Genomic DNA, 27,383 nt, shown 5'->3' with positions numbered 1-27,383 from the left:
AGAGAAAACATCAACATGGGTGAGATTTATGTTTTTTCAAATAGTGTACTTGTGTTTAGTAGTTGGAAAATATTTTGTAAATAAAATATGTTGTATTTTGGCATAGGCCTATTACCCTACAACAGGACAGTTCACCTCAGCTTGTGTTTGTCTTGTTGAGATAGGAATCTTTGGGTCAAAGTATGGAGACATTATGAAAGTTTAAACTAATGGTGCCTCTAAGGAGACAGCAGATGCTGACGGACATGCTAGAGGTATGTGGTCTATGCAACTAACAGAACCTACATCAATACTTATCCATCTCATTGACAAAAAACATTGAAAACACATTTACTTTACAAAATGTTATAAAGGGGTGCGTGCATCTGAGAGAATGGCAGAGTATGACAAGGATGACATAAAGAGGTACATTGACATCATCAAAGAGGTGGGGAAAGAGTATAAAATAGCCCCAGCTCTCATCTGTGGCATCACCTCAAGAGAGACCAGAGGTGGGAGAGCAATCTGTAACCCGTCCCCAACAATCATCCCAGCCCAAGGCTGGGGGGACTCTGGAAATGGCTTTGGGCTAATGCAGGTAGGCACTCATAATTTCTTTCAAGGACACTAATGGCAAAATAATTAAATATCTATGTCTGAACTCTGTGTCATGACGTTGCCTGCTTGGGTATAGCAAGCCCCATCCCCCTCTCCCTGCCTCTCCCTTTCCTCCTTCAACCCATGCTGTGGTCACAGAGAGACATCGTAAATTCCTGAGAATCTCCTCATGGCCAAACAGTATTAGAGAGAGGGTAAACTTTCAGGACAAAGGAAGTTTTCTTCCACCTCACAGAACTTGAGGTACGAACAGATTTCATGTTCCTGAAAAAGTATTAAAGATCGGTGAAGATCCCAGCTATTAACATGTCCGTTTGTCCCAATGTGGGAAACTCATGGGAGACTGTGGGACTACATTACCATACCGCTGTTTATATAATAACCTCAGATATGAGGTTTACATCTGTTTGTTGTATAAAATGAATGAGTGAGTATGATACTGTTTGTATAATTGTGTAATATGATTTTGGACTGTTTAATGAAGAAAAATACAAATCCCTTTTGATTTTAACTAAATCCAAGGACCGCCCCTGAGCCCAGTTAGGGTCAGACATCCTGGGACAGCCCCTTTCTGCTATCCGAATAAAAGCCCAACTCTGAGAAATTATCAACAGACCATGTTTTTCTCCATAGGAGGAGAACGAAGGTTAAGTACCATTGCTGAATCTTTAACCATACCACGTGGTTAAACTCTTAGACGAATAAGAACAAGTCTTTGATATTGACTACTAGTCTGCAGCTAGGAATTCGGTATCATTGAACGCGAAGAAAGACAACCGCCGAAACATCCATTCCATTCTATAACGAATGTCACTCTGAACTATCCACAATAACCGGGACAGAGACAGACGAATCTCCAACAGCAACTAACTTGCCTCCAGCTATCAAGACGACACACCGAGCGTAAATATATATATATTGATTGCAATTGTTCCCGAATGAGTGAGCGTTCATGTGTAAGGATTAGTATGTCAATTGTTATAATTATGGACTCTGTAGTGACTTCTTAGTCGAACGCAATTTTCCCTTTGTCTAACAAGCCGCCATGCCGGTTCAGCCCACTAGGGCATATTTCTCCCATCATTTCATATAACCATTTTAAGTTTGTTTGTTTGTTTGTGCATTTCTGTGAATTACTTAGTTAGTAATAAATAAATGATTTAAGACAATTGATGTATGGATGACTCAGTGAAGACTGGGTTCGTGCAGATAACCAACAATTTACGACGTTTGGAATGAGACTAACGTGAGGTAAAAATAAATAAATCATTAATCAGAAGACTATTGATCAGATATGAAAATATCTGAAAGGTTATATTGGGAAATTATAACTTTGTAATCTGACTACTTTCCCTGGTGCCCTCGAATTCATAGGTAATTAGTTACGTTATTAACCAGTTGACCGCGTAATCCCTAATTACAGGAATCTTTGATATAAACTATAAGTCTTCAATTTAATGATAGCAAAGACACGACATATATGTTAAAGAAACAGTGGCTGGGTTTCAATCTGAGCTCGTTGACAATGCAATGTTACCACCATGTCGGCTCAATTGGAAATTACCTGTAAATGTCAATCTTGCCATAGGTTTCAGATTGAATACTGGCCAGTGTCTAGTATATTTGTATGGACTACTCAAATCTGAGCCTCAGTACTACAGTAAACTACATTTTTTTTATCTTATATTAAGGTCGATGATTTGAACGAGATTCCACTCACCTGGGGCCTCATTTATCACACATTTGTGCACACAGATTTGATCGTAAATTGTGTGAGGTGTATGTCAGAATCTATACCAACATTGTGATTTATAAATCTTGAACTTGTAACGTTCGTCTTGTGGTGAATGAACGGACCAAGGCGCAGCGGGTGATGAATACATACTGAATTTATTAAATGAAAGACGAAACACTAAATGAACACTAGAACAAACTACAAAACAATAAACGAAGGCAACAGACCTGAAACAAACGAACTTACATATAGACGAAGAACGCACGAACAGGAACAGACTACCTAAAACGAACAAACAAACGAAACAGTCCCATGTGGTATACACAGACACAGGAACAATCACCCACAAACAAACAGTGAGAACAACCTACCTTAATATGGTTCTCAATCAGAGGAAACGTCAAACACCTGCCTCTAATTGAGAACCATACCAGGCAACACATTAACCCAACATAGAAAACACATAACATAGACTACCCACCCCAACTCACGCCCTGACCAACTAAACACATACAAAACAACAGAAAACAGGTCAGGAACGTGACAGAACCCCCCCCTCAAGGTGCGAACTCCGGGCGCACCCCTAAAACTCAAGGGGAGGGTCTGGGTGGGCATCTGTCCGCGGTGGCGGCTCCGGCGGTGGACGAGGACACCACTCCACCACTGTCTTTGTCCCTCCTTAGCGTCCCTTGAGTGGCGACCCTCGCCCCCGACCATGGTCCAGGAACCTTCACCAAGGCCCCTCCTAAATAGAGGAGACAACTCAGGACAGAGAGGTAGCTCAGGACAAAGAGGTAGCTCAGGACAGAGAGGTAGCTCAGGACAGAGAGGTAGCTCAGGACAGAGGGGTAGCTCAGGACAGAGGGGTAGCTCAGGACAGAGGGGTAGCTCAGGACAGAGAGATCGCTCCGGACAGAGAGGTAGCTTAGGACAGAGGGACAACTCTGGACTACTGGCAGCTCCGGACTGAGTGGCAGCTCCGGACTGAGTGGCAGCTCCGGACTGTAGGGCAGCTCCGGACTGTAGGGCAGCTCCGGACTGTAGGGCAGCTCCGGACTGTAGGGCAGCTCATGACTGTAGGGCAGCTCATGACTGGAGGGCAGCTCATGACTGGAGGGCAGCTCATGACTGGAGGGCAGCTCATGACTGGAGGGCAGCTCATGACTGGCTGGCGGCTCTGGCAGCTCCTGACTGGCTGGCGGCTCTGGCAGCTCCTGACTGGCTGGCGGCTCTGGCAGCTCCTGACTGGCTGGCGGCTCTGGCAGCTCCTGACTGGCTGGCGGCTCTGGCAGCTCCTGACTGACGGACGGCTCTAGCGGCTCCTGACTGACGGACGGCTCTAATGGCTCGGGACAGACGGGCGGCTCTAATGGCTCGTGGCAGACGGATGGCTCAGAAGGCGCTGGGCAGACGGATGGCTCAGACGGCGCTGGGCAGACGGATGGCTCAGACGGCGCTGGGCAGACAGATGGCTCAGACGGCGCTGGGCAGACGGATGGCTCAGACGGCGCTGGGCAGACGGATGGCTCAGACGGCGCTGGGCAGACAGATGGCTCAGACGGCGCTGGGCAGACGAGCAGTGCAGGCAGCTCAGACGGCGCTGGGCAGACGAGCAGTGCAGACGGCGTTGGGCAGACGGCCGACTCTGACCTGCTGAGGCGCACAGTAGGCCTGGTGCGTGGTGCCGGAACTGGTGGTACCGGACTGGAGACACGCACCTCAAGGCTAGTGCGTGGAGCAGGAACAGGGCACACTGGACTCTCGATGCGCACTATAGGCCTGGTGCGTGGTACCGGAACTGGAGGTACCGGGCTGAGGGCACGCACCTCAGGGCGAGTGCGGGGAGAAGGAACAGTGCGTACAGGGCTCTGGAGAAGCACAGGAGGCTTGGTGCGTGGTGCCGGAACTGGTGGTACCGGACTGAGGGCACGCACCTCAGGGCGAGTGCGGGGAGAAGGAACAGTGCGTACAGGGCTCTGGAGACGCACAGGAGGCTTGATGCGTGGTGCCGGAACTGGAGGCACTGGGCTGGAGACACGCACCACAGGTAGAGTGCGTGGAGGAGGAACAGGCCTCTGGAGACGCACTGGAAGCCTGGTGCGTGGTGTAGGCTCTGGTGGTAATGGACAGGAGACACGCACCATAGGGCTAGTGCGCGGAGCAGTAACAGGACGCACAGGACTCTGGAGAACCACAGGAGGCTTGGTGCGTGATGTAGGCACTGTCTTAACCAGACGGCTAGCACGCACCTCAGGACGAGTATGGAGAGCTGTTCCCGGTGACATCAACTCACCGACACGTTCAGTCGGACGGATGCCGTGCCTCATGCACCAAACCAGTACATCCCTCATAACTCTCTCCTCCAATTTCCCCATTAACTCCTTCACTGTCTCTGTGTCACTCACCTCCAATACCGCCCTCACCGGGTCCTTACGGTAAGCAGGGGGAGTTGGCTCAAGTCTACAACTTGACCCAGCTACACTCCCTTTTAGCCCCCCCCCAAGAAATTTTTGGGTGAGCCTCTCGGGCTTCCAGCCGCTCTGCCTTGCTAGCGCCTCATAATGCCGCCTCTCCTCTTTCGCTGCCTCCAGCTCCGCTTTGGGGCGGCGACACTCCTCTGGCTCTGCCCAGGGTCCTTCTCCGTCCAGAATCTCATCCCATGTCCATTCCTCCTTAAACCACTGCTGCTGTCGCTGCTGCCCGTTAACCCGCTGCTTGATCCGGGTTTGGTGGGTGATTCTGTAACGTTCGTCTTGTGGTGAATGAACGGACCAAGGCGCAGCGGGTGATGAATACATACTGAATTTATTAAATGAAAGACGAAACACTAAATGAACACTAGAACAAACTACAAAACAATAAACGAAGGCAACAGACCTGAAACAAACGAACTTACATATAGACGAAGAACGCACGAACAGGAACAGACTACCTAAAACGAACGAACAAACGAAACAGTCCCATGTGGTATACACAGACACAGGAACAATCACCCACAAACAAACAGTGAGAACAACCTACCTTAATATGGTTCTCAATCAGAGGAAACGTCAAACACCTGCCTCTAATTGAGAACCATACCAGGCAACACATTAACCCAACATAGAAAACACATAACATAGACTACCCACCCCAACTCACGCCCTGACCAACTAAACACATACAAAACAACAGAAAACAGGTCAGGAACGTGACAGAACCCCCCCCTCAAGGTGCGAACTCCGGGCGCACCCCTAAAACTTAAGGGGAGGGTCTGGGTGGGCATCTGTCCGCGGTGGCGGCTCCGGCGGTGGACGAGGACACCACTCCACCACTGTCTTTGTCCCCCTCCTTAGCGTCCCTTGAGTGGCGACCCTCGCCCCCGACCATGGTCCAGGAACCTTCACCAAGGCCCCTCCTAAATAGAGGAGACAACTCAGGACAGAGAGGTAGCTCAGGACAAAGAGGTAGCTCAGGACAGAGAGGTAGCTCAGGACAGAGAGGTAGCTCAGGACAGAGGGGTAGCTCAGGACAGAGGGGTAGCTCAGGACAGAGGGGTAGCTCAGGACAGAGAGATCGCTCCGGACAGAGAGGTAGCTTAGGACAGAGGGACAACTCTGGACTACTGGCAGCTCCGGACTGAGTGGCAGCTCCGGACTGAGTGGCAGCTCCGGACTGAGTGGCAGCTCCGGACTGTAGGGCAGCTCCGGACTGTAGGGCAGCTCCGGACTGTAGGGCAGCTCCGGACTGTAGGGCAGCTCCGGACTGTAGGGCAGCTCATGACTGTAGGGCAGCTCATGACTGGAGGGCAGCTCATGACTGGAGGGCAGCTCATGACTGGAGGGCAGCTCATGACTGGCTGGCGGCTCTGGCAGCTCCTGACTGGCTGGCGGCTCTGGCAGCTCCTGACTGGCTGGCGGCTCTGGCAGCTCCTGACTGGCTGGCGGCTCTGGCAGCTCCTGACTGACGGACGGCTCTAGCGGCTCCTGACTGACGGACGGCTCTAATGGCTCGGGACAGACGGGCGGCTCTAATGGCTCGTGGCAGACGGATGGCTCAGAAGGCGCTGGGCAGACGGATGGCTCAGACGGCGCTGGGCAGACGGATGGCTCAGACGGCGCTGGGCAGACAGATGGCTCAGACGGCGCTGGGCAGACGGATGGCTCAGACGGCGCTGGGCAGACGGATGGCTCAGACGGCGCTGGGCAGACAGATGGCTCAGACGGCGCTGGGCAGACGAGCAGTGCAGGCAGCTCAGACGGCGCTGGGCAGACGAGCAGTGCAGACGGCGTTGGGCAGACGGCCGACTCTGACCTGCTGAGGCGCACAGTAGGCCTGGTGCGTGGTGCCGGAACTGGTGGTACCGGACTGGAGACACGCACCTCAAGGCTAGTGCGTGGAGCAGGAACAGGGCACACTGGACTCTCGATGCGCACTATAGGCCTGGTGCGTGGTACCGGAACTGGAGGTACCGGGCTGAGGGCACGCACCTCAGGGCGAGTGCGGGGAGAAGGAACAGTGCGTACAGGGCTCTGGAGAAGCACAGGAGGCTTGGTGCGTGGTGCCGGAACTGGTGGTACCGGACTGAGGGCACGCACCTCAGGGCGAGTGCGGGGAGAAGGAACAGTGCGTACAGGGCTCTGGAGACGCACAGGAGGCTTGATGCGTGGTGCCGGAACTGGAGGCACTGGGCTGGAGACACGCACCACAGGTAGAGTGCGTGGAGGAGGAACAGGCCTCTGGAGACGCACTGGAAGCCTGGTGCGTGGTGTAGGCTCTGGTGGTAATGGACAGGAGACACGCACCATAGGGCTAGTGCGCGGAGCAGTAACAGGACGCACAGGACTCTGGAGAACCACAGGAGGCTTGGTGCGTGATGTAGGCACTGTCTTAACCAGACGGCTAGCACGCACCTCAGGACGAGTATGGAGAGCTGTTCCCGGTGACATCAACTCACCGACACGTTCAGTCGGACGGATGCCGTCCCTCATGCACCAAACCAGTACATCCCTCATAACTCTCTCCTCCAATTTCCCCATTAACTCCTTCACTGTCTCTGTGTCACTCACCTCCAATACCGCCCTCACCGGGTCCTTACGGTAAGCAGGGGGAGTTGGCTCAAGTCTACAACTTGACCCAGCTACACTCCCTTTTAGCCCCCCCCCAAGAAATTTTTGGGTGAGCCTCTCGGGCTTCCAGCCGCTCTGCCTTGCTAGCGCCTCATAATGCCGCCTCTCCTCTTTCGCTGCCTCCAGCTCCGCTTTGGGGCGGCGACACTCCTCTGGCTCTGCCCAGGGTCCTTCTCCGTCCAGAATCTCCTCCCATGTCCATTCCTCCTTAAACCACTGCTGCTGTCGCTGCTGCCCGTTAACCCGCTGCTTGATCCGGGTTTGGTTGGTGATTCTCTAACGTTCGTCTTGTGGTGAATGAACGGACCAAGGCGCAGCGGGTGATGAATACATACTGAATTTATTAAATGAAAGACGAAACACTAAATGAACACTAGAACAAACTACAAAACAATAAACGAAGGCAACAGACCTGAAACAAACGAACTTACATATAGACGAAGAACGCACGAACAGGAACAGACTACCTAAAACGAACGAACAAACGAAACAGTCCCATGTGGTATACACAGACACAGGAACAATCACCCACAAACAAACAGTGAGAACAACCTACCTTAATATGGTTCTCAATCAGAGGAAACGTCAAACACCTGCCTCTAATTGAGAACCATACCAGGCAACACATTAACCCAACATAGAAAACACATAACATAGACTACCCACCCCAACTCACGCCCTGACCAACTAAACACATACAAAACAACAGAAAACAGGTCAGGAACGTGACAGAACCCCCCCCCCTCAAGGTGCGAACTCCGGGCGCACCCCTAAAACTCAAGGGGAGGGTCTGGGTGGGCATCTGTCCGCGGTGGCGGCTCCGGCGGTGGACGAGGACACCACTCCACCACTGTCTTTGTCCCCCTCCTTAGCGTCCCTTGAGTGGCGACCCTCGCCCCCGACCATGGTCCAGGAACCTTCACCAAGGCCCCTCCTAAATAGAGGAGACAACTCAGGACAGAGAGGTAGCTCAGGACAAAGAGGTAGCTCAGGACAGAGAGGTAGCTCAGGACAGAGAGGTAGCTCAGGACAGAGGGGTAGCTCAGGACAGAGGGGTAGCTCAGGACAGAGGGGTAGCTCAGGACAGAGAGATCGCTCCGGACAGAGAGGTAGCTTAGGACAGAGGGACAACTCTGGACTACTGGCAGCTCCGGACTGAGTGGCAGCTCCGGACTGAGTGGCAGCTCCGGACTGAGTGGCAGCTCCGGACTGTAGGGCAGCTCCGGACTGTAGGGCAGCTCCGGACTGTAGGGCAGCTCCGGACTGTAGGGCAGCTCCGGACTGTAGGGCAGCTCATGACTGTAGGGCAGCTCATGACTGGAGGGCAGCTCATGACTGGAGGGCAGCTCATGACTGGAGGGCAGCTCATGACTGGAGGGCAGCTCATGACTGGCTGGCGGCTCTGGCAGCTCCTGACTGGCTGGCGGCTCTGGCAGCTCCTGACTGGCTGGCGGCTCTCGCAGCTCCTGACTGGCTGGCGGCTCTGGCAGCTCCTGACTGGCTGGCGGCTCTGGCAGCTCCTGACTGGCTGGCGGCTCTGGCAGCTCCTGACTGGCTGGCGGCTCTGGCAGCTCCTGACTGGCTGGCGGCTCTGGCAGCTCCTGACTGACGGACGGCTCTAGCGGCTCCTGACTGACGGACGGCTCTAATGGCTCGGGACAGACGGGCGGCTCTAATGGCTCGTGGCAGACGGATGGCTCAGAAGGCGCTGGGCAGACGGATGGCTCAGACGGCGCTGGGCAGACGGATGGCTCAGACGGCGCTGGGCAGACGGATGGCTCAGACGGCGCTGGGCAGACGGATGGCTCAGACGGCGCTGGGCAGACGGATGGCTCAGACGGCGCTGGGCAGACAGATGGCTCAGACGGCGCTGGGCAGACGAGCAGTGCAGGCAGCTCAGACGGCGCTGGGCAGACGAGCAGTGCAGACGGCGTTGGGCAGACGGCCGACTCTGACCTGCTGAGGCGCACAGTAGGCCTGGTGCGTGGTGCCGGAACTGGTGGTACCGGACTGGAGACACGCACCTCAAGGCTAGTGCGTGGAGCAGGAACAGGGCACACTGGACTCTCGATGCGCACTATAGGCCTGGTGCGTGGTACCGGAACTGGAGGTACCGGGCTGAGGGCACGCACCTCAGGGCGAGTGCGGGGAGAAGGAACAGTGCGTACAGGGCTCTGGAGAAGCACAGGAGGCTTGGTGCGTGGTGCCGGAACTGGTGGTACCGGACTGAGGGCACGCACCTCAGGGCGAGTGCGGGGAGAAGGAACAGTGCGTACAGGGCTCTGGAGACGCACAGGAGGCTTGATGCGTGGTGCCGGAACTGGAGGCACTGGGCTGAAGACACGCACCACAGGGAGAGTGCGTGGAGGAGGAACAGGGCTCTGGAGACGCACTGGAAGCCTGGTGCGTGGTGTAGGCTCTGGTGGTAATGGACAGGAGACACGCACCATAGGGCTAGTGCGTGGAGCAGTAACAGGACGCACAGGACTCTGGAGAACCACAGGAGGCTTGGTGCGTGATGTAGGCACTGTCTTAACCAGACGGCTAGCACGCACCTCAGTACGAGTATGGAGAGCTGTTCCCGGTGACATCAACTCACCGACACGTTCAGTCGGACGGATGCCGTGCCTCATGCACCAAACCAGTACATCCCTCATAACTCTCTCCTCCAATTTCCCCATTAACTCCTTCACTGTCTCTGTGTCACTCACCTCCAATACCGCCCTCACCGGCTCCTTACGGTAAGCAGGGGGAGTTGGCTCAAGTCTACAACTTGACCCAGCTACACTCCCTTTTAGCCCCCCCCCAAGAAATTTTTGGGTGAGCCTCTCGGGCTTCCAGCCGCTCTGCCTTGCTAGCGCCTCATAATGCCGCCTCTCCGCTTTCGCTGCCTCCAGCTCCGCTTTGGGGCGACGACACTCCTCTGGCTCTGCCCAGGGTCCTTCTCCGTCCAGAATCTCCTCCCATGTCCATTCCTCCTTGAACCACTGCTGCTGTCGCTGCTGCCCGTTAACCCGCTGCTTGATCCGGGTTTGGTGGGTGATTCTGTAACGTTCGTCTTGTGGTGAATGAACGGACCAAGGCGCAGCGGGTGATGAATACATACTGAATTTATTAAATGAAAGACGAAACACTAAATGAACACTAGAACAAACTACAAAACAATAAACGAAGGCAACAGACCTGAAACAAACGAACTTACATATAGACGAAGAACGCACGAACAGGAACAGACTACCTAAAACGAACGAACAAACGAAACAGTCCCATGTGGTATACACAGACACAGGAACAATCACCCACAAACAAACAGTGAGAACAACCTACCTTAATATGGTTCTCAATCAGAGGAAACGTCAAACACCTGCCTCTAATTGAGAACCATACCAGGCAACACATTAACCCAACATAGAAAACACATAACATAGACTACCCACCCCAACTCACGCCCTGACCAACTAAACACATACAAAACAACAGAAAACAGGTCAGGAACGTGACAGAACCCCCCCCTCAAGGTGCGAACTCCGGGCGCACCCCTTAAACTCAAGGGGAGGGTCTGGGTGGGCATCTGTCCGCGGTGGCGGCTCCGGCGGTGGACGAGGACACCACTCCACCACTGTCTTTGTCCCCCTCCTTAGCGTCCCTTGAGTGGCGACCCTCGCCCCCGACCATGGTCCAGGAACCTTCACCAAGGCCCCTCCTAAATAGAGGAGACAACTCAGGACAGAGAGGTAGCTCAGGACAAAGAGGTAGCTCAGGACAGAGAGGTAGCTCAGGACAGAGAGGTAGCTCAGGACAGAGGGGTAGCTCAGGACAGAGGGGTAGCTCAGGACAGAGGGGTAGCTCAGGACAGAGAGATCGCTCCGGACAGAGAGGTAGCTTAGGACAGAGGGACAACTCTGGACTACTGGCAGCTCCGGACTGAGTGGCAGCTCCGGACTGAGTGGCAGCTCCGGACTGAGTGGCAGCTCCGGACTGTAGGGCAGCTCCGGACTGTAGGGCAGCTCCGGACTGTAGGGCAGCTCCGGACTGTAGGGCAGCTCATGACTGTAGGGCAGCTCATGACTGTAGGGCAGCTCATGACTGGAGGGCAGCTCATGACTGGAGGGCAGCTCATGACTGGAGGGCAGCTCATGACTGGAGGGCAGCTCCTGACTGGCTGGCGGCTCTGGCAGCTCCTGACTGGCTGGCGGCTCTGGCAGCTCCTGACTGGCTGGCGGCTCTGGCAGCTCCTGACTGGCTGGCGGCTCTGGCAGCTCCTGACTGGCTGGCGGCTCTGGCAGCTCCTGACTGGCTGGCGGCTCTGGCAGCTCCTGACTGGCTGGCGGCTCTGGCAGCTCCTGACTGACGGACGGCTCTAGCGGCTCCTGACTGACGGACGGCTCTAATGGCTCAGGACAGACGGGCGGCTCTAATGGCTCGTGGCAGACGGATGGCTCAGAAGGCGCTGGGCAGACGGATGGCTCAGACGGCGCTGGGCAGACGGATGGCTCAGACGGCGCTGGGCAGACGGATGGCTCAGACGGCGCTGGGCAGACGGATGGCTCAGACGGCGCTGGGCAGACGGATGGCTCAGACGGCGCTGGGCAGACAGATGGCTCAGACGGCGCTGGGCAGACGAGCAGTGCAGGCAGCTCAGACGGCGCTGGGCAGACGAGCAGTGCAGACGGCGTTGGGCAAACGGCCGACTCTGACCTGCTGAGGCGCACAGTAGGCCTGGTGCGTGGTGCCGGAACTGGTGGTACCGGACTGGAGACACGCACCTCAAGGCTAGTGCGTGGAGCAGGAACAGGGCACACTGGACTCTCGATGCGCACTATAGGCCTGGTGCGTGGTACCGGAACTGGAGGTACCGGGCTGAGGGCACGCACCTCAGGGCGAGTGCGGGGAGAAGGAACAGTGCGTACAGGGCTCTGGAGAAGCACAGGAGGCTTGGTGCGTGGTGCCGGAACTGGAGGCACTGGGCTGGAGACACGCACCACAGGTAGAGTGCGTGGAGGAGGAACAGGCCTCTGGAGACGCACTGGAAGCCTGGTGCGTGGTGTAGGCTCTGGTGGTAATGGACAGGAGACACGCACCATAGGGCTAGTGCGCGGAGCAGTAACAGGACGCACAGGACTCTGGAGAACCACAGGAGGCTTGGTGCGTGATGTAGGCACTGTCTTAACCAGACGGCTAGCACGCACCTCAGGACGAGTATGGAGAGCTGTTCCCGGTGACATCAACTCACCGACACGTTCAGTCGGACGGATGCCGTGCCTCATGCACCAAACCAGTACATCCCTCATAACTCTCTCCTCCAATTTCCCCATTAACTCCTTCACTGTCTCTGTGTCACTCACCTCCAATACCGCCCTCACCGGGTCCTTACGGTAAGCAGGGGGAGTTGGCTCAAGTCTACAACTTGACCCAGCTACACTCCCTTTTAGCCCCCCCCCCCAAGAAATTTTTGGGTGAGCCTCTCGGGCTTCCAGCCGCTCTGCCTTGCTAGCGCCTCATAATGCCGCCTCTCCTCTTTCGCTGCCTCCAGCTCCGCTTTGGGGCGGCGACACTCCTCTGGCTCTGCCCAGGGTCCTTCTCCGTCCAGAATCTCCTCCCATGTCCATTCCTCCTTAAACCACTGCTGCTGTCGCTGCTGCCCGTTAACCCGCTGCTTGATCCGGGTTTGGTGGGTGATTCTGTAACGTTCGTCTTGTGGTGAATGAACGGACCAAGGCGCAGCGGGTGATGAATACATACTGAATTTATTAAATGAAAGACGAAACACTAAATGAACACTAGAACAAACTACAAAACAATAAACGAAGGCAACAGACCTGAAACAAACGAACTTACATATAGACGAAGAACGCACGAACAGGAACAGACTACCTAAAACGAACGAACAAACGAAACAGTCCCATGTGGTATACACAGACACAGGAACAATCACCCACAAACAAACAGTGAGAACAACCTACCTTAATATGGTTCTCAATCAGAGGAAACGTCAAACACCTGCCTCTAATTGAGAACCATACCAGGCAACACATTAACCCAACATAGAAAACACATAACATAGACTACCCACCCCAACTCACGCCCTGACCAACTAAACACATACAAAACAACAGAAAACAGGTCAGGAACGTGACAGAACCCCCCCTCAAGGTGCGAACTCCGGGCGCACCCCTAAAACTCAAGGGGAGGGTCTGGGTGGGCATCTGTCCGCGGTGGCGGCTCCGGCGGTGGACGAGGACACCACTCCACCACTGTCTTTGTCCCCCTCCTTAGCGTCCCTTGAGTGGCGACCCTCGCCCCCGACCATGGTCCAGGAACCTTCACCAAGGCCCCTCCTAAATAGAGGAGACAACTCAGGACAGAGAGGTAGCTCAGGACAAAGAGGTAGCTCAGGACAGAGAGGTAGCTCAGGACAGAGAGGTAGCTCAGGACAGAGGGGTAGCTCAGGACAGAGGGGTAGCTCAGGACAGAGGGGTAGCTCAGGACAGAGAGATCGCTCCGGACAGAGAGGTAGCTTAGGACAGAGGGACAACTCTGGACTACTGGCAGCTCCGGACTGAGTGGCAGCTCCGGACTGAGTGGCAGCTCCGGACTGAGTGGCAGCTCCGGACTGTAGGGCAGCTCCGGACTGTAGGGCAGCTCCGGACTGTAGGGCAGCTCCGGACTGTAGGGCAGCTCCGGACTGTAGGGCAGCTCATGACTGTAGGGCAGCTCATGACTGGAGGGCAGCTCATGACTGGAGGGCAGCTCATGACTGGAGGGCAGCTCATGACTGGAGGGCAGCTCATGACTGGCTGGCGGCTCTGGCAGCTCCTGACTGGCTGGCGGCTCTGGCAGCTCCTGACTGGCTGGCGGCTCTCGCAGCTCCTGACTGGCTGGCGGCTCTGGCAGCTCCTGACTGGCTGGCGGCTCTGGCAGCTCCTGACTGGCTGGCGGCTCTGGCAGCTCCTGACTGGCTGGCGGCTCTGGCAGCTCCTGACTGGCTGGCGGCTCTGGCAGCTCCTGACTGACGGACGGCTCTAGCGGCTCCTGACTGACGGACGGCTCTAATGGCTCGGGACAGACGGGCGGCTCTAATGGCTCGTGGCAGACGGATGGCTCAGAAGGCGCTGGGCAGACGGATGGCTCAGACGGCGCTGGGCAGACGGATGGCTCAGACGGCGCTGGGCAGACGGATGGCTCAGACGGCGCTGGGCAGACGGATGGCTCAGACGGCGCTGGGCAGACAGATGGCTCAGACGGCGCTGGGCAGACGAGCAGTGCAGGCAGCTCAGACGGCGCTGGGCAGACGAGCAGTGCAGACGGCGTTGGGCAGACGGCCGACTCTGACCTGCTGAGGCGCACAGTAGGCCTGGTGCGTGGTGCTGGAACTGGTGGTACCGGACTGGAGACACGCACCTCAAGGCTAGTGCGTGGAGCAGGAACAGGGCACACTGGACTCTCGATGCGCACTATAGGCCTGGTGCGTGGTACCGGAACTGGAGGTACCGGGCTGAGGGCACGCACCTCAGGGCGAGTGCGGGGAGAAGGAACAGTGCGTACAGGGCTCTGGAGAAGCACAGGAGGCTTGGTGCGTGGTGCCGGAACTGGTGGTACCGGACTGAGGGCACGCACCTCAGGGCGAGTGCGGGGAGAAGGAACAGTGCGTACAGGGCTCTGGAGACGCACAGGAGGCTTGATGCCTGGTGCCGGAACTGGAGGCACTGGGCTGAAGACACGCACCACAGGGAGAGTGCGTGGAGGAGGAACAGGGCTCTGGAGACGCACTGGAAGCCTGGTGCGTGGTGTAGGCTCTGGTGGTAATGGACAGGAGACACGCACCATAGGGCTAGTGCGTGGAGCAGTAACAGGACGCACAGGACTCTGGAGAACCACAGGAGGCTTGGTGCGTGATGTAGGCACTGTCTTAACCAGACGGCTAGCACGCACCTCAGTACGAGTATGGAGAGCTGTTCCCGGTGACATCAACTCACCGACACGTTCAGTCGGACGGATGCCGTGCCTCATGCACCAAACCAGTACATCCCTCATAACTCTCTCCTCCAATTTCCCCATTAACTCCTTCACTGTCTCTGTGTCACTCACCTCCAATACCGCCCTCACCGGCTCCTTACGGTAAGCAGGGGGAGTTGGCTCAAGTCTACAACTTGACCCAGCTACACTCCCTTTTAGCCCCCCCCCAAGAAATTTTTGGGTGAGCCTCTCGGGCTTCCAGCCGCTCTGCCTTGCTAGCGCCTCATAATGCCGCCTCTCCGCTTTCGCTGCCTCCAGCTCCGCTTTGGGGCGGCGACACTCCTCTGGCTCTGCCCAGGGTCCTTCTCCGTCCAGAATCTCCTCCCATGTCCATTCCTCCTTGAACCACTGCTGCTGTCGCTGCTGCCCGTTAACCCGCTGCTTGATCCGGGTTTGGTGGGTGATTCTGTAACGTTCGTCTTGTGGTGAATGAACGGACCAAGGCGCAGCGGGTGATGAATACATACTGAATTTATTAAATGAAAGACGAAACACTAAATGAACACTAGAACAAACTACAAAACAATAAACGAAGGCAACAGACCTGAAACAAACGAACTTACATATAGACGAAGAACGCACGAACAGGAACAGACTACCTAAAACGAACGAACAAACGAAACAGTCCCATGTGGTATACACAGACACAGGAACAATCACCCACAAACAAACAGTGAGAACAACCTACCTTAATATGGTTCTCAATCAGAGGAAACGTCAAACACCTGCCTCTAATTGAGAACCATACCAGGCAACACATTAACCCAACATAGAAAACACATAACATAGACTACCCACCCCAACTCACGCCCTGACCAACTAAACACATACAAAACAACAGAAAACAGGTCAGGAACGTGACAGAACCCCCCCCCCTCAAGGTGCGAACTCCGGGCGCACCCCTAAAACTCAAGGGGAGGGTCTGGGTGGGCATCTGTCCGCGGTGGCGGCTCCGGCGGTGGACGAGGACACCACTCCACCACTGTCTTTGTCCCCCTCCTTAGCGTCCCTTGAGTGGCGACCCTCGCCCCCGACCATGGTCCAGGAACCTTCACCAAGGCCCCTCCTAAATAGAGGAGACAACTCAGGACAGAGAGGTAGCTCAGGACAAAGAGGTAGCTCAGGACAGAGAGGTAGCTCAGGACAGAGAGGTAGCTCAGGACAGAGGGGTAGCTCAGGACAGAGGGGTAGCTCAGGACAGAGGGGTAGCTCAGGACAGAGAGATCGCTCCGGACAGAGAGGTAGCTTAGGACAGAGGGACAACTCTGGACTACTGGCAGCTCCGGACTGAGTGGCAGCTCCGGACTGAGTGGCAGCTCCGGACTGAGTGGCAGCTCCGGACTGTAGGGCAGCTCCGGACTGTAGGGCAGCTCCGGACTGTAGGGCAGCTCCGGACTGTAGGGCAGCTCATGACTGTAGGGCAGCTCATGACTGGAGGGCAGCTCATGACTGGAGGGCAGCTCATGACTGGAGGGCAGCTCATGACTGGCTGGCGGCTCTGGCAGCTCCTGACTGGCTGGCGGCTCTGGCAGCTCCTGACTGGCTGGCGGCTCTCGCAGCTCCTGACTGGCTGGCGGCTCTGGCAGCTCCTGACTGGCTGGCGGCTCTGGCAGCTCCTGACTGGCTGGCGGCTCTGGCAGCTCCTGACTGGCTGGCGGCTCTGGCAGCTCCTGACTGGCTGGCGGCTCTGGCAGCTCCTGACTGACGGACGGCTCTAGCGGCTCCTGACTGACGGACGGCTCTAATGGCTCGGGACAGACGGGCGGCTCTAATGGCTCGTGGCAGACGGATGGCTCAGAAGGCGCTGGGCAGACGGATGGCTCAGACGGCGCTGGGCAGACAGATGGCTCAGACGGCGCTGGGCAGACGGATGGCTCAGACGGCGCTGGGCAGACGGATGGCTCAGACGGCGCTGGGCAGACGGATGGCTCAGACGGCGCTGGGCAGACGGATGGCTCAGACGGCGCTGGGCAGACGGATGGCTCAGACGGCGCTGGGCAGACGGATGGCTCAGACGGCGCTGGGCAGACAGATGGCTCAGATGGCGCTGGGCAGACGAGCAGTGCAGGCAGCTCAGACGGCGCTGGGCAGACGAGCAGTGCAGACGGCGTTGGGCAGACGGCCGACTCTGACCTGCTGAGGCGCACAGTAGGCCTGGTGCGTGGTGCCGGAACTGGTGGTACCGGACTGGAGACACGCACCTCAAGGCTAGTGCGTGGAGCAGGAACACTGGACTCTCGATGCGCACTATAGGCCTGGTGCGTGGTACCGGAACTGGAGGTACCGGGCTGAGGGCACGCACCTCAGGGCGAGTGCGGGGAGAAGGAACAGTGCGTACAGGGCTCTGGAGAAGCACAGGAGGCTTGGTGCGTGGTGCCGGAACTGGTGGTACCGGACTGAGGGCACGCACCTCAGGGCGAGTGCGGGGAGAAGGAACAGTGCGTACAGGGCTCTGGAGACGCACAGGAGGCTTGATGCGTGGTGCCGGAACTGGAGGCACTGGGCTGAAGACACGCACCACAGGGAGAGTGCGTGGAGGAGGAACAGGGCTCTGGAGACGCACTGGAAGCCTGGTGCGTGGTGTAGGCTCTGGTGGTAATGGACAGGAGACACGCACCATAGGGCTAGTGCGTGGAGCAGTAACAGGACGCACAGGACTCTGGAGAACCACAGGAGGCTTGGTGCGTGATGTAGGCACTGTCTTAACCAGACGGCTAGCACGCACCTCAGTACGAGTATGGAGAGCTGTTCCCGGTGACATCAACTCACCGACACGTTCAGTCGGACGGATGCCGTGCCTCATGCACCAAACCAGTACATCCCTCATAACTCTCTCCTCCAATTTCCCCATTAACTCCTTCACTGTCTCTGTGTCACTCACCTCCAATACCGCCCTCACCGGCTCCTTACGGTAAGCAGGGGGAGTTGGCTCAAGTCTACAACTTGACCCAGCTACACTCCCTTTTAGCCCCCCCCCAAGAAATTTTTGGGTGAGCCTCTCGGGCTTCCAGCCGTTCTGCCTTGCTAGCGCCTCATAATGCCGCCTCTCCGCTTTCGCTGCCTCCAGCTCCGCTTTGGGGCGGCGACACTCCTCTGGCTCTGCCCAGGGTCCTTCTCCGTCCAGAATCTCCTCCCATGTCCATTCCTCCTTGAACCACTGCTGCTGTCGCTGCTGCCCGTTAACCCGCTGCTTGATCCGGGTTTGGTGGGTGATTCTGTAACGTTCGTCTTGTGGTGAATGAACGGACCAAGGCGCAGCGGGTGATGAATACATACTGAATTTATTAAATGAAAGACGAAACACTAAATGAACACTAGAACAAACTACAAAACAATAAACGAAGGCAACAGACCTGAAACAAACGAACTTACATATAGACGAAGAACGCACGAACAGGAACAGACTACCTAAAACGAACGAACAAACGAAACAGTCCCATGTGGTATACACAGACACAGGAACAATCACCCACAAACAAACAGTGAGAACAACCTACCTTAATATGGTTCTCAATCAGAGGAAACGTCAAACACCTGCCTCTAATTGAGAACCATACCAGGCAACACATTAACCCAACATAGAAAACACATAACATAGACTACCCACCCCAACTCACGCCCTGACCAACTAAACACATACAAAACAACAGAAAACAGGTCAGGAACGTGACAGAACCCCCCCCTCAAGGTGCGAACTCCGGGCGCACCCCTAAAACTTAAGGGGAGGGTCTGGGTGGGCATCTGTCCGCGGTGGCGGCTCCGGCGGTGGACGAGGACACCACTCCACCACTGTCTTTGTCCCCCTCCTTAGCGTCCCTTGAGTGGCGACCCTCGCCCCCGACCATGGTCCAGGAACCTTCACCAAGGCCCCTCCTAAATAGAGGAGACAACTCAGGACAGAGAGGTAGCTCAGGACAAAGAGGTAGCTCAGGACAGAGAGGTAGCTCAGGACAGAGAGGTAGCTCAGGACAGAGGGGTAGCTCAGGACAGAGGGGTAGCTCAGGACAGAGGGGTAGCTCAGGACAGAGAGATCGCTCCGGACAGAGAGGTAGCTTAGGACAGAGGGACAACTCTGGACTACTGGCAGCTCCGGACTGAGTGGCAGCTCCGGACTGAGTGGCAGCTCCGGACTGAGTGGCAGCTCCGGACTGTAGGGCAGCTCCGGACTGTAGGGCAGCTCCGGACTGTAGGGCAGCTCCGGACTGTAGGGCAGCTCCGGACTGTAGGGCAGCTCATGACTGTAGGGCAGCTCATGACTGGAGGGCAGCTCATGACTGGAGGGCAGCTCATGACTGGAGGGCAGCTCATGACTGGAGGGCAGCTCATGACTGGCTGGCGGCTCTGGCAGCTCCTGACTGGCTGGCGGCTCTGGCAGCTCCTGACTGGCTGGCGGCTCTCGCAGCTCCTGACTGGCTGGCGGCTCTGGCAGCTCCTGACTGGCTGGCGGCTCTGGCAGCTCCTGACTGGCTGGCGGCTCTGGCAGCTCCTGACTGGCTGGCGGCTCTGGCAGCTCCTGACTGGCTGGCGGCTCTGGCAGCTCCTGACTGACGGACGGCTCTAGCGGCTCCTGACTGACGGACGGCTCTAATGGCTCGGGACAGACGGGCGGCTCTAATGGCTCGTGGCAGACGGATGGCTCAGAAGGCGCTGGGCAGACGGATGGCTCAGACGGCGCTGGGCAGACGGATGGCTCAGACGGCGCTGGGCAGACGGATGGCTCAGACGGCGCTGGGCAGACGGATGGCTCAGACGGCGCTGGGCAGACGGATGGCTCAGACGGCGCTGGGCAGACAGATGGCTCAGACGGCGCTGGGCAGACGAGCAGTGCAGGCAGCTCAGACGGCGCTGGGCAGACGAGCAGTGCAGACGGCGTTGGGCAGACGGCCGACTCTGACCTGCTGAGGCGCACAGTAGGCCTGGTGCGTGGTGCCGGAACTGGTGGTACCGGACTGGAGACACGCACCTCAAGGCTAGTGCGTGGAGCAGGAACAGGGCACACTGGACTCTCGATGCGCACTATAGGCCTGGTGCGTGGTACCGGAACTGGAGGTACCGGGCTGAGGGCACGCACCTCAGGGCGAGTGCGGGGAGAAGGAACAGTGCGTACAGGGCTCTGGAGAAGCACAGGAGGCTTGGTGCGTGGTGCCGGAACTGGTGGTACCGGACTGAGGGCACGCACCTCAGGGCGAGTGCGGGGAGAAGGAACAGTGCGTACAGGGCTCTGGAGACGCACAGGAGGCTTGATGCGTGGTGCCGGAACTGGAGGCACTGGGCTGAAGACACGCACCACAGGGAGAGTGCGTGGAGGAGGAACAGGGCTCTGGAGACGCACTGGAAGCCTGGTGCGTGGTGTAGGCTCTGGTGGTAATGGACAGGAGACACGCACCATAGGGCTAGTGCGTGGAGCAGTAACAGGACGCACAGGACTCTGGAGAACCACAGGAGGCTTGGTGCGTGATGTAGGCACTGTCTTAACCAGACGGCTAGCACGCACCTCAGTACGAGTATGGAGAGCTGTTCCCGGTGACATCAACTCACCGACACGTTCAGTCGGACGGATGCCGTGCCTCATGCACCAAACCAGTACATCCCTCATAACTCTCTCCTCCAATTTCCCCATTAACTCCTTCACTGTCTCTGTGTCACTCACCTCCAATACCGCCCTCACCGGCTCCTTACGGTAAGCAGGGGGAGTTGGCTCAAGTCTACAACTTGACCCAGCTACACTCCCTTTTAGCCCCCCCCCAAGAAATTTTTGGGTGAGCCTCTCGGGCTTCCAGCCGCTCTGCCTTGCTAGCGCCTCATAATGCCGCCTCTCCGCTTTCGCTGCCTCCAGCTCCGCTTTGGGGCGGCGACACTCCTCTGGCTCTGCCCAGGGTCCTTCTCCGTCCAGAATCTCCTCCCATGTCCATTCCTCCTTGAACCACTGCTGCTGTCGCTGCTGCCCGTTAACCCGCTGCTTGTTCCGGGTTTGGTGGGTGATTCTGTAACGTTCGTCTTGTGGTGAATGAACGGACCAAGGCGCAGCGGGTGATGAATACATACTGAATTTATTAAATGAAAGACGAAACACTAAATGAACACTAGAACAAACTACAAAACAATAAACGAAGGCAACAGACCTGAAACAAACGAACTTACATATAGACGAAGAACGCACGAACAGGAACAGACTACCTAAAACGAACGAACAAACGAAACAGTCCCATGTGGTATACACAGACACAGGAACAATCACCCACAAACAAACAGTGAGAACAACCTACCTTAATATGGTTCTCAATCAGAGGAAACGTCAAACACCTGCCTCTAATTGAGAACCATACCAGGCAACACATTAACCCAACATAGAAAACACATAACATAGACTACCCACCCCAACTCACGCCCTGACCAACTAAACACATACAAAACAACAGAAAACAGGTCAGGAACGTGACAGAACCCCCCCCTCAAGGTGCGAACTCCGGGCGCACCCCTAAAACTTAAGGGGAGGGTCTGGGTGGGCATCTGTCCGCGGTGGCGGCTCCGGCGGTGGACGAGGACACCACTCCACCACTGTCTTTGTCCCCCTCCTTAGCGTCCCTTGAGTGGCGACCCTCGCCCCCGACCATGGTCCAGGAACCTTCACCAAGGCCCCTCCTAAATAGAGGAGACAACTCAGGACAGAGAGGTAGCTCAGGACAAAGAGGTAGCTCAGGACAGAGAGGTAGCTCAGGACAGAGAGGTAGCTCAGGACAGAGGGGTAGCTCAGGACAGAGGGGTAGCTCAGGACAGAGGGGTAGCTCAGGACAGAGAGATCGCTCCGGACAGAGAGGTAGCTTAGGACAGAGGGACAACTCTGGACTACTGGCAGCTCCGGACTGAGTGGCAGCTCCGGACTGAGTGGCAGCTCCGGACTGTAGGGCAGCTCCGGACTGTAGGGCAGCTCCGGACTGTAGGGCAGCTCCGGACTGTAGGGCAGCTCATGACTGTAGGGCAGCTCATGACTGGAGGGCAGCTCATGACTGGAGGGCAGCTCATGACTGGAGGGCAGCTCATGACTGGAGGGCAGCTCATGACTGGCTGGCGGCTCTGGCAGCTCCTGACTGGCTGGCGGCTCTGGCAGCTCCTGACTGGCTGGCGGCTCTCGCAGCTCCTGACTGGCTGGCGGCTCTGGCAGCTCCTGACTGGCTGGCGGCTCTGGCAGCTCCTGACTGGCTGGCGGCTCTGGCAGCTCCTGACTGGCTGGCGGCTCTGGCAGCTCCTGACTGGCTGGCGGCTCTGGCAGCTCCTGACTGACGGACGGCTCTAGCGGCTCCTGACTGACGGACGGCTCTAATGGCTCGGGACAGACGGGCGGCTCTAATGGCTCGTGGCAGACGGATGGCTCAGAAGGCGCTGGGCAGACGGATGGCTCAGACGGCGCTGGGCAGACGGATGGCTCAGACGGCGCTGGGCAGACGGATGGCTCAGACGGCGCTGGGCAGACGGATGGCTCAGACGGCGCTGGGCAGACGGATGGCTCAGACGGCGCTGGGCAGACAGATGGCTCAGACGGCGCTGGGCAGACGAGCAGTGCAGACGGCGTTGGGCAGACGGCCGACTCTGACCTGCTGAGGCGCACAGTAGGCCTGGTGCGTGGTGCCGGAACTGGTGGTACCGGACTGGAGACACGCACCTCAAGGCTAGTGCGTGGAGCAGGAACAGGGCACACTGGACTCTCGATGCGCACTATAGGCCTGGTGCGTGGTACCGGAACTGGAGGTACCGGGCTGAGGGCACGCACCTCAGGGCGAGTGCGGGGAGAAGGAACAGTGCGTACAGGGCTCTGGAGAAGCACAGGAGGCTTGGTGCGTGGTGCCGGAACTGGTGGTACCGGACTGAGGGCACGCACCTCAGGGCGAGTGCGGGGAGAAGGAACAGTGCGTACAGGGCTCTGGAGACGCACAGGAGGCTTGATGCGTGGTGCCGGAACTGGAGGCACTGGGCTGAAGACACGCACCACAGGGAGAGTGCGTGGAGGAGGAACAGGGCTCTGGAGACGCACTGGAAGCCTGGTGCGTGGTGTAGGCTCTGGTGGTAATGGACAGGAGACACGCACCATAGGGCTAGTGCGTGGAGCAGTAACAGGACGCACAGGACTCTGGAGAACCACAGGAGGCTTGGTGCGTGATGTAGGCACTGTCTTAACCAGACGGCTAGCATGCACCTCAGTACGAGTATGGAGAGCTGTTCCCGGTGACATCAACTCACCGACACGTTCAGTCGGACGGATGCCGTGCCTCATGCACCAAACCAGTACATCCCTCATAACTCTCTCCTCCAATTTCCCCATTAACTCCTTCACTGTCTCTGTGTCACTCACCTCCAATACCGCCCTCACCGGCTCCTTACGGTAAGCAGGGGGAGTTGGCTCAAGTCTACAACTTGACCCAGCTACACTCCCTTTTAGCCCCCCCCCCCCCCCCCCAAGAAATTTTTGGGTGAGCCTCTCGGGCTTCCAGCCGCTCTGCCTTGCTAGCGCCTCATAATGCCGCCTCTCCGCTTTCGCTGCCTCCAGCTCCGCTTTGGGGCGGCGACACTCCTTTGGCTCTGCCCAGGGTCCTTCTCCGTCCAGAATCTCCTCCCATGTCCATTCCTCCTTAAACCACTGCTGCTGTCGCTGCTGCCCGTTAACCCGCTGCTTGATCCGGGTTTGGTGGGTGATTCTGTAACGTTCGTCTTGTGGTGAATGAACGGACCAAGGCGCAGCGGGTGATGAATACATACTGAATTTATTAAATGAAAGACGAAACACTAAATGAACACTAGAACAAACTACAAAACAATAAACGAAGGCAACAGACCTGAAACAAACGAACTTACATATAGACGAAGAACGCACGAACAGGAACAGACTACCTAAAACGAACGAACAAACGAAACAGTCCCATGTGGTATACACAGACACAGGAACAATCACCCACAAACAAACAGTGAGAACAACCTACCTTAATATGGTTCTCAATCAGAGGAAACGTCAAACACCTGCCTCTAATTGAGAACCATACCAGGCAACACATTAACCCAACATAGAAAACACATAACATAGACTACCCACCCCAACTCACGCCCTGACCAACTAAACACATACAAAACAACAGAAAACAGGTCAGGAACGTGACAGAACTTGACATGATAATATGCAATTTACAAAAACTGTGCATATTATGTACACAACTTAGTGTGTATAGACATTTAAAAGCCTGTTTTATAAATGAGGCCCCTGGTTCGCAGGTGGGAAGAATGAAAACCAGCAAGGTGGTAGACCCTTAGACCTGGATTTGAGAGTAAGGCCAGGATTCAATCTGATCCCATGTTATAGGCACTGCGGCTTTTAAAGGCAATTTCAGATTAGCCGTCATATGCAGTGTTTGCCGTGAATGGGTTCGGTTTGCCCCTAGCAGAAGTCGGCTAGGCGAAGTGAACATATATGCTCGCATATTCCCTTAAAATACCTTCGCTTGAAAAATGAGGGAAATTAAAAAATACAAATAAATAATTCAACAATATTACTGTTTGCCCCTCTTGAGACGCCGTAACCAGTACACTTCCTCAAAAGTCTGAATGAGTCTAAGATAAAATGAATTACAGATTTCTTGAGTTTACGTTTTTGCAGAGGTCTTAGTCGCGCAATTTTACATCTAACTAAGATATTTGGTGCAGTATTTCTCAAGTGAAAAATGTTGCTATAAAACTAGTCGTCTGTCGTTGAATGACAACAAACACTACATTAAAGGATCCCTACTGTTGACCAATCACTGACGTTGGGACGTGGACTTCGGCTTCCGAACTTGGACAAGCCTCAAGAAAAAAAATGGTGCTCTCGAACAGCCGAAAAAACATCACAATATATGCGTAAACTGTTTTGACTGTGACACACACATATGGTACGCTTTAGTAGCCTAGCACGAGTAAGCCAGAACAGCATATATCCTGTGTCTGTAGTATGAGGTAGGCTGATGTAAAAGTACACCCCCTGAACAGGATGCTAGTTTATCACATGGTCTTACCCCCAATCTATCTCCTTAATGCCAATCAGAGAGGAATTCTTACAATTTTTATTATGACTCAACCGGGGATCAAACTTGCAACCTTCTAATCTCAGGGCAGAAACTCTAACCACAAGGCCACTGATTTGGTATCTGGATTTGTGAAGGGGGATGTTCATGGAGTTTATACAGATTCATAAAGACATTGAATCCATTTGTGTTTCCATTACCTTTACGGTTTGATGCTGAATGACATGTTTGAATGGCATTACAACATAAGTGAAGTACTGTCCATTGATTTCCATAATATATTTCCTAGGTTGATGTTAACCCAAATGGCGACAACCACAAGAGAAGGGGTGAATGGGACAGTAAGGAACATCTTGAACAAGCCACTGGGATTCTAATTCGTTTCATCAAAAGAATCAAAAACAAGTTTCCTGAATGTACCAAGGAGCAGCAGCTTAAAGGTACGAAGTTTGATAGTTGATAGATACTTGCTGTGAGTGGGGGATATGGGGGTGGGGGGAATACAAGGCAAAGAATTCTAACGAAATCATCTGCACTGCATGACTGGTTGTTTATCTGGCCATGATTGTTACTTTTCAGGGGGAATAGCTGCCTACAACAAGGGGGATGGAGCGATCAGTTCGCTATAGGAAGTGAATAAGAACACCACTGGAAAGGACTATTCCAATGATGTTGTTGCCAGGGCTCAACGGTATCACACCAACTTGGTCTGAGTGTAAATAAACCAGAACATTACATTGTGTGGTTCACAGTTTTATCCAAAATATTCTCAGACGTTGAGTCTTTAAATTATTCTGATGTGTTAGCCTTGCAATTCAGCAAGAGACATACACATTTGGCAAAAACTTTTAGTCAAAGAAAATACACAGTTAAAGGGGCAATCTGCAGTTGCTATATCATGGAATGTCAGTCCTTGCAAATCAAATCAAATTGTATTGGTCACATACACATATTTAGCCGATGTTATTGCGGGTGTAGCGAAATGCTTGTGCATCCATAGCTCTGTCTAGGAATTTAGTGGTTACATTTCTCCAGCCCCATCCCTCAGCTTTTTACCTAAACAGTGCCGGCGAGAACGTTTTGTTATTGTTTCAACTAATGATTGCCCCTTTAAAGTAGGCTAACTGTAATCAATACTACAAACGCTCAATACTACAAACTCTGGTGATTGATTTATAAAACTGCATAGATAATAGCTAAAACTTTTTTTTCTTCTTCTTCTTCTTCAGTTCATATCATGAAAGAGATAGTAGCTTTTGGACTCCCTATCATAGACCAGCATCCAGACCATGGAATGACAGAGGATCTGATAGGTGACATTGTGTAGTTCAACTCTTTCAAACTTCCTCAGTTGTTGGACCATTCAGTAACCTGCTATGATGATTAATGATACATTCACAATATGTTATACACAATGTAATATGAAGGTTTAGTTTGACGCATTTGTCTAACATTGTAATTGCTACGTTTTTTTTTCTAGTTCAGTAGTCTGGTTTTTCAACATGAAGATCAATGTAATGAGGAATGTGTAATGGTTAACATTGTGTTAAAAAATATATTATAATGTTATGTTTGAGTCATAAGAGGCAGGCAGGCATCAGGCAATAAAGCCTCATGTAACAACTTTTTGGAAGTTTTTTTTTTCTTTATTAGATTTTTAAGTGTTTGAAAAATATTTTTTAAATCCTGAGCTATTCACAATATAATGGCATTTATTCTGTTTGAAATATTGAGGAAATGAGACAGGGAAATGAAAGACAACAAAAAGCAGTGAGACAGTAGCTGTGTAGATTGATACAACTGTCAGAACAAACCCTTTGAGTCATACATATATGCATACAAAAAGCATTGGATTTGAAAAAGCCATGGGAAAAGTACACCATT

The 27,383-nt window shown here is 54.8% G+C and overlaps 1 pseudogene; it reads left to right on the top strand.

The window, feature by feature from the left end:
- Positions 1-15: 15 nt before the first annotated feature.
- On the top strand, positions 16-26,212 carry LOC120022985 (annotated as a pseudogene).
- Positions 26,213-27,383: the final 1,171 nt, after the last annotated feature.

This window comes from Salvelinus namaycush, chromosome 2 (assembly GCF_016432855.1).
Source record: "Salvelinus namaycush isolate Seneca chromosome 2, SaNama_1.0, whole genome shotgun sequence".
In the NCBI taxonomy this organism is placed as follows: domain Eukaryota; kingdom Metazoa; phylum Chordata; class Actinopteri; order Salmoniformes; family Salmonidae; genus Salvelinus; species Salvelinus namaycush.
The sequence above is the reverse complement of the archived record's forward strand: the minus strand, read 5'-3'. Positions and strand labels throughout refer to the sequence as shown.